This window comes from Salvelinus fontinalis, chromosome 3, assembly GCF_029448725.1.
Source record: "Salvelinus fontinalis isolate EN_2023a chromosome 3, ASM2944872v1, whole genome shotgun sequence".
Classification (NCBI taxonomy): Eukaryota; Metazoa; Chordata; class Actinopteri; order Salmoniformes; family Salmonidae; genus Salvelinus; species Salvelinus fontinalis.
In genome coordinates, this window is record NC_074667.1 from 71,452,408 (window position 1) to 71,466,565 (window position 14,158).

General features: G+C 44.5%; 6 non-coding genes across 6 annotated transcripts; all 6 read right to left on the reverse strand.

Moving 5' to 3' along the window:
* Positions 1-79: 79 nt before the first annotated feature.
* trnak-cuu (transfer RNA lysine (anticodon CUU)) lies at positions 80-152 on the reverse strand. Its single transcript has one exon. It is a non-coding gene; the product is annotated as a tRNA-Lys (tRNA).
* A 1,481-nt stretch (positions 153-1,633) lies between these two features.
* Positions 1,634-1,706, reverse strand: trnak-cuu (transfer RNA lysine (anticodon CUU)). Its single transcript has one exon. It is a non-coding gene; the product is annotated as a tRNA-Lys (tRNA).
* Positions 1,707-2,151: 445 nt separating this feature from the next.
* trnak-cuu (transfer RNA lysine (anticodon CUU)) lies at positions 2,152-2,224 on the reverse strand. The gene has a single exon. It is a non-coding gene; the product is annotated as a tRNA-Lys (tRNA).
* A 9,743-nt stretch (positions 2,225-11,967) lies between these two features.
* Positions 11,968-12,040, reverse strand: trnak-uuu (transfer RNA lysine (anticodon UUU)). Its single transcript has one exon. It is a non-coding gene; the product is annotated as a tRNA-Lys (tRNA).
* A 443-nt stretch (positions 12,041-12,483) lies between these two features.
* On the reverse strand, positions 12,484-12,556 carry trnak-cuu (transfer RNA lysine (anticodon CUU)). The gene has a single exon. It is a non-coding gene; the product is annotated as a tRNA-Lys (tRNA).
* Positions 12,557-13,517: 961 nt separating this feature from the next.
* On the reverse strand, positions 13,518-13,590 carry trnak-cuu (transfer RNA lysine (anticodon CUU)). Its single transcript has one exon. It is a non-coding gene; the product is annotated as a tRNA-Lys (tRNA).
* Between the last annotated feature and the right edge of the window lie 568 nt (positions 13,591-14,158).

Here is a 14,158-nt window from a genome sequence, read left to right on the forward strand (position 1 = left end):
GCAGGGTGGCAAGCCTGCTCGAATGTCCAAGCTGATGGCTGTTTGCAAAGTGAGTTCGTGCTTCGGAAGAGAAAAGTGTCACCCAACGTGGGGCTCGAACCCACGACCCTGAGATTAAGAGTCTCATGCTCTACCGACTGAGCTAGCCAGGCATATCAACATTAATAATAACTTGGTCTGAATATCGTACAGCTCTGTTTGAGCAAAATCTGGTGATCAGTGAGAGTGTTGTTAATGGATCCTGTGGTGCATTCGGTTAGCGTGTTGTACTTATACAGCAGTATGCAGTAAATTGATGTCACGGTTGTGAGTTTGAGCCTCAGCAGATGCAAGTATTTTTCTTGAACCTTCTGCCTGTCTATTTCTTGTCGAGAAAAGGAGCATTGCTTCAAACCATTTAGGAGGACGTTTCATTGGTAATAGGTCTGTCATTGAGATAAAATGTCAGAGTGAAGGTATAGCTAGGATTCAAATCCATAGTCTTCTGTAAAACCAGCTATGCCTGACAAGTCAGCAATGCAGGGTGGCAAGCCTGCTCGAATGTCCAAGCGGATGGCTGTTTGCAAAGTGAGTTCGTGCTTCGGAAGAGAAAAGATTCGCCCAACGTGGGGCTCGAACCCACGACCCTGAGATTAAGAGTCTCATGCTCTAGCGACTGAGCTAGCCAGGCACCTCAACAGTGATAATTACTTGGTCTGAATATCGTATAGCTCTGTTTGAGCAAAATATGGTGATCAGTGAGAATGTTGTTAATGGATCCTGTGGTGCATTCGGTTAGCGTGTTGTACTTATACAGCAGTATGCAGTAAATTGATGTCACGGTTGTGAGTTTGAGCCTCAGCAGATGCAAGTATTTTTCTTGAACCCTCTGCCTGTCTATTTCTTGTTGAGAAAAGGAGCATTGCTTCAAACCATTTAGGAGGACGTTTCATTGGTAATAGGTATGTCATTGAGATAAAAGGTCAGAGTGAAGGTATAGCTAGGATTCAAATCCATAGTCTTCTGTAACACCAGCTATGCCTGACACGTCAGCAATGCAGGGTCCCAAGCCTGCTCGAAAGTCCAAGCGGATGGCTGTTTGCAAAGTGAGTTCGTGCTTCGGAAGAGAAAAGATTCGCCCAACGTTGGGCTCGAACCCACGACCCTGAGATTAAGAGTCTCATGCTCTACCGACTGAGCTAGCCAGGCACCTCAACAGTGTTAATTACTTGGTCTGAATATCGTACAGCTCTGTTTGAGCAAAATATGGTGATCAGTGAGAATGTTGTTAATGGATCCTGTGGTGCATTCGGTTAGCGTGTTGTACTTATACAGCAGTATGCAGTAAATTGATGTCACGGTTGTGAGTTTGAGCCTCAGCAGATGCAAGTATTTTTCTTGAACCCTCTGCCTGTCTATTTCTTGTCGAGAAAAGGAGCATTGCTTCAAACCATTTAGGAGGACGTTTCATTGGTAATAGGTATGTCATTGAGATAAAAGGTCAGAGTGAAGGTATAGCTAGGATTCAAATCCATAGTCTTCTGTAAAACCAACTATGCCTGACAAGTCAGCAATGCAGGGTGGCAAGCCTGCTCGAATGTCCAAGCTGATGGCTGTTTGCAAAGTGAGTTCGTGCTTCGGAAGAGAAAAGTGTCACCCAACGTGGGGCTCGAACCCACGACCCTGAGATTAAGAGTCTCATGCTCTACCGACTGAGCTAGCCAGGCATATCAACATTAATAATTACTTGGTCTGAATATCGTACAGCTCTGTTTGAGCAAAATATGGTGATCAGTGAAAGTGTTGTTAATGGATCCTGTGGTGCATTCGGTTAGCGTGTTGTACTTATACAGCAGTATGCAGTAAATTGATGTCACGGTTATGAGTTTGAGCCTCAGCAGATGCAAGTATTTTTCTTGAACCTTCTGCCTGTCTATTTCTTGTCGAGAAAAGGAGCATTGCTTCAAACCATTTAGGAGGACGTTTCATTGGTAATAGGTATGTCATTGAGATAAAAGGTCAGAGTGAAGGTATAGCTAGGATTCAAATCCATAGTGTTCTGTAAAACCAGCTATGCCTGACAAGACAGCAATGCAGGGTGGCAAGCTTGCTCGAATGTCCAAGCGGATGGCTGTTTGCAAAGTGAGTTTGTGCTTCGGAAGAGAAAAGATTCGCCCAACGTGGGGCTCGAACCCACGACCCTGAGATTAAGAGTCTCATGCTCTACCGACTGAGCTAGCCAGGCACCTCAACAGTGATAATTACTTGGTCTGAATATCGTACAGCTCTGTTTGAGCAAAATATGGTGATCAGTGAGAATGTTGTTAATGGATCCTGTGGTGCATTCGGTTAGCGTGTTGTACTTATACAGCAGTATGCAGTAAATTGATGTCACGGTTGTGAGTTTGAGCCTCAGCAGATGCAAGTATTTTTCTTGAACCTTCTGCCTGTCTATTTCTTGTCGAAAAAAGAAGCATTGCTTCAAACCATTTAGGAGGACGTTTCATTGGTAATAGGTATGTCATTGAGATAAAAGGTCAGAGTGAAGGTATAGCTAGGATTCAAATCCATAGTCTTCTGTAAAACCAGCTATGCCTGACAAGTCAGCAATGCAGGGTGGCAAGCCTGCTCGAATGTCCAAGCAGATGGCTGTTTGCAAAGTGAGTTCGTGCTTCGGAAGAGAAAAGTGTCACCCAAAGTGGGGCTCGAACCCACGACCCTGAGATTAAGAGTCTCATGCTCTACCGACTGAGCTAGCCAGGCACCTCAACAGTGATAATTACTTGGTCTGAATATCGTACAGCTCTGTTTGAGCAAAATATGGTGATCAGTGAGAATGTTGTTAATGGATCCTGTGGTACATTCGGTTAGCGTGTTGTACTTATACAGCAGTATGCAGTAAATTGATGTCACGGTTGTGAGTTTGAGCCTCAGCAGATGCAAGTATTTTTCTTGAACCCTCTGCCTGTCTATTTCTTGTCGAGAAAAGGAGCATTGCTTCAAACCATTTAGGAGGACGTTTCATTGGTAATAGGTATGTCATTGAGATAAAAGGTCAGAGTGAAGGTATAGCTAGGATTCAAATCCATAGTCTTCTGTAACACCAGCTATGCCTGACACGTCAGCAATGCAGGGTGGCAAGCCTGCTCGAAAGTCCAAGTGGATGGCTGTTTGCAAAGTGAGTTCGTGCTTCGGAAGAGAAAAGATTCGCCCAACGTGGGGCTCGAAACCACGACCCTGAGATTAAGAGTCTCATGCTCTACCGACTGAGCTAGCCAGGTATCTCAGCAGTAATAATTACTTGGTCTGAATATCGTACAGCTCTGTTTGAGCAAAATATGGTGATCAGTGAAAGTGTTGTTAATGGATCCTGTGGTGCATTCGGTTAGCGTGTTGTACTTATACAGCAGTATGCAGTAAATTGATGTCACGGTTGTGAGTTTGAGCCTCAGCAGATGCAAGTATTTTTCTTGAACCCTCTGCCTGTCTATTTCTTGTCGAGAAAAGGAGCATTGCTTCAAACCATTTAGGAGGACGTTTCATTGGTAATAGGTATGTCATTGAGATAAAAGGTCAGAGTGAAGGTATAGCTAGGATTCAAATCCATAGTCTTCTGTAAAACCAGCTATGCCTGACACGTCAGCAATGCAGGGTGGCAAGCCTGCTCGAATGTCCAAGCGGATGGCTGTTTGCAAAGTGAGTTCGTGCTTCGGAAGAAAAAAGATTCGCCCAACGTGTTGCTCGAACCCAGGACCCTGAGATTAAGAGTCTCATGCTCTACCGACTGAGCTAGCCAGGCACATCAACAGTACTAATTACATGGTCTGAATATCGTACAGCTCTGTTTGAGCAAAATATGGTGATCAGTGAAAGTGTTGTTAATGGATCCTGTGGTGCATTCGGTTAGCGTGTTGTACTTATACAGCAGTATGCAGTAAATTGATGTCACGGTTATGAGTTTGAGCCTCAGCAGATGCAAGTATATTTCTTGAACCTTCTGCCTGTCTATTTCTTGTCGAGAAAAGGAGCATTGCTTCAAACCATTTAGGAGGACGTTTCATTGGTAATAGGTATGTCATTGAGATAAAAGGTCAGAGTGAAGGTATAGCTAGGATTCAAATCCATAGTCTTCTGTAAAACCAGCTATGCCTGACAAGTCAGCAATGCAGGGTGGCAAGCCTGCTCGAATGTCCAAGCGGATGGCTGTTTGCAAAGTGAGTTCGTGCTTCGGAAGAGAGAAGATTCGCCCAACGTGGGGCTCGAACCCACGACCCTGAGATTAAGAGTCTCCTGCTCTACCGACTGAGCTAGCCAGGCACATCAACAGTAATAATTACATGGTCTGAATATCGTACAGCTCTGTTTGAGCAAAATATGGTGATCAGTGAGAGTGTTGTTAATGGATCCTGTGGTGCATTCCGTTAGCGTGTTGTACTTATACAGCAGTATGCAGTAAATTGATGTCACGGTTGTGAGTTTGAGCCTCAGCAGATGCAAGTATTTTTCTTGAACCCTCTGCCTGTCTATTTCTTGTCGAGAAAAGGAGCATTGCTTCAAACCATTTAGGAGGACGTTTCATTGGTAATAGGTATGTCATTGAGATAAAAGGTATAGCTAGGATTCAAATCCATAGTCTTCTGTAACACCAGCTATGCCTGACACGTCAGCAATGCAGGGTGGCAATCCTGCTCGAATGTCCAAGCGGATGGCTGTTTGCAAAGTGAGTTCGTGCTTCGGAAGAGAAAAGATTCGCCCAACGTGGGGCTCGAACCCACAACCCTGAGATTAAGAGACTCATGCTCTACCGACTGAGCTAGCCAGGCACCTCAACACTTATAATTACTTGGTCTGAATATCGTACAGCTCTGTTTGAGCAAAATATGGTGATCAGTGAGACTGTTGTTAATGGATCCTGTGGTGCATTCGGTTAGCGTGTTGTACTTATACAGCAGTATGCAGTAAATTGATGTCACGGTTGTGAGTTTGAGCCTCAGCAGATGCAAGTATTTTTCTTGAACCCTCTGCCTGTCTATTTCTTGTCGAGAAAAGGAGCATTGCTTCAAACCATTTAGGAGGACGTTTCATTGGTAATAGGTATGTCATTGAGATAAAAGGTATAGGTAGGATTCAAATCCATAGTCTTCTGTAACACCAGCTATGCCTGACACGTCAGCAATGCAGGGTGGCAAGCCTGCTCGAATGTCCAAGCGGATGGCTGTTTGCAAAGTGAGTTCGTGCTTCGGAAGAGAAAAGTTTCACACAACATGGGGCTCGAACCCACGACCCTGAGATTAAGAGTCTCATGCTCTAGCGACTGAGCTAGCCAGGCACCTCAACAGAAATAATTACTTGGTCTGAATATCGTACAGCTCTGTTTGAGCAAAATATGGTGATCAGTGAGAGTGTTGTTAATGGATCCTGTGGTGCATTCGGTTAGCGTGTTGTACTTATACAGCAGTATGCAGTAAATTGATGTCACGGTTGTGAGTTTGAGCCTCAGCAGATGCAAGTATTTTTCTTGAACCCTCTGCCTGTCTATTTCTTGTCGAGAAAAGGAGCATTGCTTCAAACCATTTAGGAGGACGTTTCATTGGTAATAGGTATGCCATTGAGATAAAAGGTCAGAGTGAAGGTATAGCTAGGATTCAAATCCATAGTCTTCTGTAACACCAGCTATGCCTGACACGTCAGCAATGCAGGGTGGCAAGCCTGCTCGAAAGTCCAAGCGGATGGCTGTTTGCAAAGTGAGTTCGTGCTTCGGAAGAGAAAAGATTCGCCCAACGTGGGGCTCGAACCCACGACCCTGAGATTAAGAGTCTCATGCTCTACCGAATGAGCTAGCCAGGCACCTTTACAGTAATAATTACTTGGTCTGAATATCGTATAGCTCTGTTTGAGCAAAATATGGGGATCAGTGAGAATGTTGTTAATGGATCCTGTGGTGCATTCGGTTAGCGTGTTGTACTTATACAGCAGTATGCAGTAAATTGATGTCACGGTTGTGAGTTTGAGCCTCAGCAGATGCAAGTATTTTTCTTGAACCCTCTGCCTGTCTATTTCTTGCCGAGAAAAGGAGCATTGCTTCAAACCATTTAGGAGGACGTTTCATTGGTAATAGGTATGTCATTGAGATAAAAGGTCAGAGTGAAGGTATAGCTAGGATTCAAATCCATAGTCTTCTGTAACACCAGCTATGCCTGACACGTCAGCAATGCAGGGTGGCAAGCCTGCTCGAAAGTCCAAGCGGATGGCTGTTTGCAAAGTGAGTTCGTGCTTCGGAAGAGAAAAGATTCGCCCAACGTGGGGCTCGAACCCACGACCCTGAGATTAAGAGTCACATGCTCTACCGACTGAGCTAGCCAGGCACCTCAAGAGTAATAATTACTTGGTCTGAATATCGTACAGCTCTGTTTGAGCAAAATATGGTGATCAGTGAGAATGTTGTTAATGGATCCTGTGGTACATTCGGTTAGCGTGTTGTACTTATACAGCAGTATGCAGTAAATTGATGTCACGGTTGTGAGTTTGAGCCTCAGCAGATGCAAGTATTTTTCTTGAACCTTCTGCCTGTCTATTTCTTGTCGAAAAAAGAAGCATTGCTTCAAACCATTTAGGAGGACGTTTCATTGGTAATAGGTATGTCATTGAGATAAAAGGTCAGAGTGAAGGTATAGCTAGGATTCAAATCCATAGTCTTCTGTAAAACCAGCTATGCCTGACAAGTCAGCAATGCAGGGTGGCAAGCCTGCTCGAATGTCCAAGCAGATGGCTGTTTGCAAAGTGAGTTCGTGCTTCGGAAGAGAAAAGTGTCACCCAAAGTGGGGCTCGAACCCACGACACTGAGATTAAGAGTCTCATGCTCTACCGACTGAGCTAGCCAGGCACCTCAACAGTGATAATTACTTGGTCTGAATATCGTACAGCTCTGTTTGAGCAAAATATGGTGATCAGTGAGAATGTTGTTAATGGATCGTGTGGTGCATTCGGTTAGCGTGTTGTACTTATACAGCAGTATGCAGTAAATTGATGTCACGGTTGTGAGTTTGAGCCTCAGCAGATGCAAGTATTTTTCTTGAACCCTCTGCCTGTCTATTTCTTGTCGAGAAAAGGAGCATTGCTTCAAACCATTTAGGAGGACGTTTCATTGGTAATAGGTATGTCATTGAGATAAAAGGTCAGAGTGAAGGTATAGCTAGGATTCAAATCCATAGTCTTCTGTAACACCAGCTATGCCTGACACGTCAGCAATGCAGGGTGGCAAGCCTGCTCGAATGTCCAAGCGGATGGCTGTTTGCAAAGTGAGTTCGTGCTTCGGAAGAGAAAAGTTTCACACAACATGGGGCTCGAACCCACGACCCTGAGATTAAGAGTCTCATGCTCTAGCGACTGAGCTAGCCAGGCACCTCAACAGAAATAATTACTTGGTCTGAATATCGTACAGCTCTGTTTGAGCAAAATATGGTGATCAGTGAGAGTGTTGTTAATGGATCCTGTGGTGCATTCGGTTAGCGTGTTGTACTTATACAGCAGTATGCAGTAAATTGATGTCACGGTTGTGAGTTTGAGCCTCAGCAGATGCAAGTATTTTTCTTGAACCCTCTGCCTGTCTATTTCTTGTCGAGAAAAGGAGCATTGCTTCAAACCATTTAGGAGGACGTTTCATTGGTAATAGGTATGCCATTGAGATAAAAGGTCAGAGTGAAGGTATAGCTAGGATTCAAATCCATAGTCTTCTGTAACACCAGCTATGCCTGACACGTCAGCAATGCAGGGTGGCAAGCCTGCTCGAAAGTCCAAGCGGATGGCTGTTTGCAAAGTGAGTTCGTGCTTCGGAAGAGAAAAGATTCGCCCAACGTGGGGCTCGAACCCACGACCCTGAGATTAAGAGTCTCATGCTCTACCGAATGAGCTAGCCAGGCACCTTTACAGTAATAATTACTTGGTCTGAATATCGTATAGCTCTGTTTGAGCAAAATATGGGGATCAGTGAGAATGTTGTTAATGGATCCTGTGGTGCATTCGGTTAGCGTGTTGTACTTATACAGCAGTATGCAGTAAATTGATGTCACGGTTGTGAGTTTGAGCCTCAGCAGATGCAAGTATTTTTCTTGAACCCTCTGCCTGTCTATTTCTTGCCGAGAAAAGGAGCATTGCTTCAAACCATTTAGGAGGACGTTTCATTGGTAATAGGTATGTCATTGAGATAAAAGGTCAGAGTGAAGGTATAGCTAGGATTCAAATCCATAGTCTTCTGTAACACCAGCTATGCCTGACACGTCAGCAATGCAGGGTGGCAAGCCTGCTCGAAAGTCCAAGCGGATGGCTGTTTGCAAAGTGAGTTCGTGCTTCGGAAGAGAAAAGATTCGCCCAACGTGGGGCTCGAACCCACGACCCTGAGATTAAGAGTCACATGCTCTACCGACTGAGCTAGCCAGGCACCTCAAGAGTAATAATTACTTGGTCTGAATATCGTACAGCTCTGTTTGAGCAAAATATGGTGATCAGTGAGAATGTTGTTAATGGATCCTGTGGTACATTCGGTTAGCGTGTTGTACTTATACAGCAGTATGCAGTAAATTGATGTCACGGTTGTGAGTTTGAGCCTCAGCAGATGCAAGTATTTTTCTTGAACCTTCTGCCTGTCTATTTCTTGTCGAAAAAAGAAGCATTGCTTCAAACCATTTAGGAGGACGTTTCATTGGTAATAGGTATGTCATTGAGATAAAAGGTCAGAGTGAAGGTATAGCTAGGATTCAAATCCATAGTCTTCTGTAAAACCAGCTATGCCTGACAAGTCAGCAATGCAGGGTGGCAAGCCTGCTCGAATGTCCAAGCAGATGGCTGTTTGCAAAGTGAGTTCGTGCTTCGGAAGAGAAAAGTGTCACCCAAAGTGGGGCTCGAACCCACGACCCTGAGATTAAGAGTCTCATGCTCTACCGACTGAGCTAGCCAGGCACCTCAACAGTGATAATTACTTGGTCTGAATATCGTACAGCTCTGTTTGAGCAAAATATGGTGATCAGTGAGAATGTTGTTAATGGATCGTGTGGTGCATTCGGTTAGCGTGTTGTACTTATACAGCAGTATGCAGTAAATTGATGTCACGGTTGTGAGTTTGAGCCTCAGCAGATGCAAGTATTTTTCTTGAACCCTCTGCCTGTCTATTTCTTGTCGAGAAAAGGAGCATTGCTTCAAACCATTTAGGAGGACGTTTCATTGGTAATAGGTATGTCATTGAGATAAAAGGTCAGAGTGAAGGTATAGCTAGGATTCAAATCCATAGTCTTCTGTAACACCAGCTATGCCTGACACGTCAGCAATGCAGGGTGGCAAGCCTGCTCGAAAGTCCAAGTGGATGGCTGTTTGCAAAGTGAGTTCGTGCTTCGGAAGAGAAAAGATTCGCCCAACGTGGGGCTCGAAACCACGACCCTGAGATTAAGAGTCTCATGCTCTACCGACTGAGCTAGCCAGGTATCTCAGCAGTAATAATTACTTGGTCTGAATATCGTACAGCTCTGTTTGAGCAAAATATGGTGATCAGTGAAAGTGTTGTTAATGGATCCTGTGGTGCATTCGGTTAGCGTGTTGTACTTATACAGCAGTATGCAGTAAATTGATGTCACGGTTGTGAGTTTGAGCCTCAGCAGATGCAAGTATTTTTCTTGAACCCTCTGCCTGTCTATTTCTTGTCGAGAAAAGGAGCATTGCTTCAAACCATTTAGGAGGACGTTTCATTGGTAATAGGTATGTCATTGAGATAAAAGGTCAGAGTGAAGGTATAGCTAGGATTCAAATCCATAGTCTTCTGTAAAACCAGCTATGCCTGACACGTCAGCAATGCAGGGTGGCAAGCCTGCTCGAATGTCCAAGCGGATGGCTGTTTGCAAAGTGAGTTCGTGCTTCGGAAGAAAAAAGATTCGCCCAACGTGTTGCTCGAACCCAGGACCCTGAGATTAAGAGTCTCATGCTCTACCGACTTAGCTAGCCAGGCACATCAACAGTACTAATTACATGGTCTGAATATCGTACAGCTCTGTTTGAGCAAAATATGGTGATCAGTGAAAGTGTTGTTAATGGATCCTGTGGTGCATTCGGTTAGCGTGTTGTACTTATACAGCAGTATGCAGTAAATTGATGTCACGGTTATGAGTTTGAGCCTCAGCAGATGCAAGTATATTTCTTGAACCTTCTGCCTGTCTATTTCTTGTCGAGAAAAGGAGCATTGCTTCAAACCATTTAGGAGGACGTTTCATTGGTAATAGGTATGTCATTGAGATAAAAGGTCAGAGTGAAGGTATAGCTAGGATTCAAATCCATAGTCTTCTGTAACACCAGCTATGCCTGACACGTCAGCAATGCAGGGTGGCAAGCCTGCTCGAATGTCCAAGCGGATGGCTGTTTGCAAAGTGAGTTCGTGCTTCGGAAGAGAAAAGATTCGCCCAACGTGGGGCTCGAACCCACAACCCTGAGATTAAGAGACTCATGCTCTACCGACTGAGCTAGCCAGGCACCTCAACACTTATAATTACTTGGTCTGAATATCGTACAGCTCTGTTTGAGCAAAATATGGTGATCAGTGAGACTGTTGTTAATGGATCCTGTGGTGCATTCGGTTAGCGTGTTGTACTTATACAGCAGTATGCAGTAAATTGATGTCACGGTTGTGAGTTTGAGCCTCAGCAGATGCAAGTATTTTTCTTGAACCCTCTGCCTGTCTATTTCTTGTCGAGAAAAGGAGCATTGCTTCAAACCATTTAGGAGGACGTTTCATTGGTAATAGGTATGTCATTGAGATAAAAGGTCAGAGTGAAGGTATAGCTAGGATTCAAATCCATAGTCTTCTGTAACACCAGCTATGCCTGACACGTCAGCAATGCAGGGTGGCAAGCCTGCTCGAAAGTCCAAGCGGATGGCTGTTTGCAAATTGAGTTTGTGCTTCGGAATAGAGGATTCGCCTAACGTGGGGCTCGAACCCAGGACCTTGAGATTAAGAGTCTCATGCTCTACCGACTGAGCTTGCCAGGCACCTCAACGGTAATGATTACTTGGTCTGAATATCGTACAGCTCTATTTGAGCAAAATATGGTGATCAGTGAGAGTGTTGTTAATGGATCCTGGGGTGCATTCGGTTAGCGTGTTGTACTTATACAGCAGTATGCAGTAAATTGATGTCACGGTTGTGAGTTTGAGCCTCAGCAGATGCAAGTATTTTTCTTGAACCCTCTGCCTGTCTATTTCTTGTCGAGAAAAGGAGCATTGCTTCAAACCATTTAGGAGGACGTTTCATTGGTAATAGGTATGTCATTGAGATAAAAGGTCAGAGTGAAGGTATAGCTAGGATTCAAATCCATAGTCTTCTGTAACACCAGCTATGCCTGACACGTCAGCAATGCAGGGTGGCAAGCCTGCTCGAATGTCCAAGCGGATGGCTGTTTGCAAAGTGAGTTCGTGCTTCGGAAGAGAAAAGTTTCACACAACATGGGGCTCGAACCCACGACCCTGAGATTAAGAGTCTCATGCTCTACCGACTGAGCTAGCCAGGCACCTCAACAGAAATAATTACTTGGTCTGAATATCGTACAGCTCTGTTTGAGCAAAATATGGTGATCAGTGAGAGTGTTGTTAATGGATCCTGTGGTGCATTCGGTTAGCGTGTTGTACTTATACAGCAGTATGCAGTAAATTGATGTCACGGTTGTGAGTTTGAGCCTCAGCAGATGCAAGTATTTTTCTTGAACCCTCTGCCTGTCTATTTCTTGTCGAGAAAAGGAGCATTGCTTCAAACCATTTAGGAGGACGTTTCATTGGTAATAGGTATGTCATTGAGATAAAAAGTCAGAGTGAAGGTATAGCTAGGATTCAAATCCATAGTCTTCTGTAACACCAGCTATGCCTGACACGTCAGCAATGCAGGGTGGCAAGCCTGCTCGAATGTCCAAGCGGATGGCTGTTTGCAAAGTGAGTTCGTGCTTCGGAAGAGAAAAGATTCGCCCAACGTGGGGCTCGAACCCACGACCCTGAGATTAAAAGTCTCATGCTTTACCGACTGAGCTAGCCAGGCACCTCAAAAGAAATAATTACTTGGTCTGAATATCGTACAGCTCTGTTTGAGCAAAATATGGTGATCAGTGAGAGTGTTGTTAATGGATCCTGTGGTGCATTCGGTTAGCGTGTTGTACTTATACAGCAGTATGCAGTAAATTGATGTCACGGTTGTGAGTTTGAGCCTCAGCAGATGCAAGTATTTTTCTTGAACCCTCTGCCTGTCTATTTCTTGTCGAGAAAAGGAGCATTGCTTCAAACCATTTAGGAGGACGTTTCATTGGTAAAAGGTATGTCATTGAGATAAAAGGTCAGAGTGAAGGTATAGCTAGGATTCAAATCCATAGTCTTCTGTAACACCAGCTATGCCTGACACGTCAGCAATGCAGGGTGGCAAGCCTGCTCGAAAGTCCAAGCGGATGGCTGTTTGCAAATTGAGTTCGTGCTTCGGAATAGAGGATTCGCCTAACGTGGGGCTCGAACCCAGGACCTTGAGATTAAGAGTCTCATGCTCTACCGACTGAGCTAGCCAGGCACCTCAACGGTAATGATTACTTGGTCTGAATATCGTACAGCTCTGTTTGAGCAAAATATGGTGATCAGTGAAAGTGTTGTTAATGGATCCTGTGGTGCATTCCGTTAGCGTGTTGTACTTATACAGCAGTATGCAGTAAATTGATGTCACGGTTGTGAGTTTGAGCCTCAGCAGATGCAAGTATTTTTCTTGAACCCTCTGCCTGTCTATTTCTTGTCGAGAAAAGGAGCATTGCTTCAAACCATTTAGGAGGACGTTTCATTGGTAATAGGTATGTCATTGAGATAAAAGGTCAGAGTGAAGGTATAGCTAGGATTCAAATCCATAGTCTTCTGTAAAACCAGCTATGCCTGACACGTCAGCAATGCAGGGTGGCAAACCTGCTCGAAAGTCCAAGCGGATGGCTGTTTGCAAAGTGAGTTCGTGCTTCGGAAGAGAAAAAATCTACCCAACGTGGGGCTCGAACCCACGACCCTGAGATTAAAAGTCTCATGCTTTACCGAATGAGCTAGCCAGGCACCTCAAAAGAAATAATTACTTGGTCTGAATATCGTACAGCTCTGTTTGAGCAAAATATGGTGATCAGTGAGAGTGTTGTTAATGGATCCTGTGGTGCATTCGGTTAGCGTGTTGTACTTATACAGCAGTATGCAGTAAATTGATGTCACGGTTGTGAGTTTGAGCCTCAGCAGATGCAAGTATTTTTCTTGAACCCTCTGCCTGTCTATTTCTTGTCGAGAAAAGGAGCATTGCTTCAAACCATTTAGGAGGACGTTTCATTGGTAAAAGGTATGTCATTGAGATAAAAGGTCAGAGTGAAGGTATAGCTAGGATTCAAATCCATAGTCTTCTGTAACACCAGCTATGCCTGACACGTCAGCAATGCAGGGTGGCAAGCCTGCTCGAAAGTCCAAGCGGATGGCTGTTTGCAAATTGAGTTCGTGCTTCTGAATAGAGGATTCGCCTAACGTGGGGCTCGAACCCAGGACCTTGAGATTAAGAGTCTCATGCTCTACCGACTGAGCTAGCCAGGCACCTCAACGGTAATGATTACTTGGTCTGAATATCGTACAGCTCTATTTGAGCAAAATATGGTGATCAGTGAGACTGTTGTTAATGGATCCTGGGGTGCATTCGGTTAGCGTGTTGTACTTATACAGCAGTATGCAGTAAATTGATGTCACGGTTGTGAGTTTGAGCCTCAGCAGATGCAAGTATTTTTCTTGAACCCTCTGCCTGTCTATTTCTTGTCGAGAAAAGGAGCATTGCTTCAAACCATTTAGGAGGACGTTTCATTGGTAATAGGTATGTCATTGAGATAAAAGGTCAGAGTGAAGGTATAGCTAGGATTCAAATCCATAGTCTTCTGTAACACCAGCTATGCCTGACACGTCAGCAATGCAGGGTGGCAAGCCTGCTCGAATGTCCAAGCGGATGGCTGTTTGCAAAGTGAGTTCGTGCTTCGGAAGAGAAAAGTTTCACACAACATGGGGCTCGAACCCACGACCCTGAGATTAAGAGTCTCATGCTCTAGCGACTGAGCTAGCCAGGCACCTCAACAGAAATAATTACTTGGTCTGAATATCGTACAGCTCTGTTTGA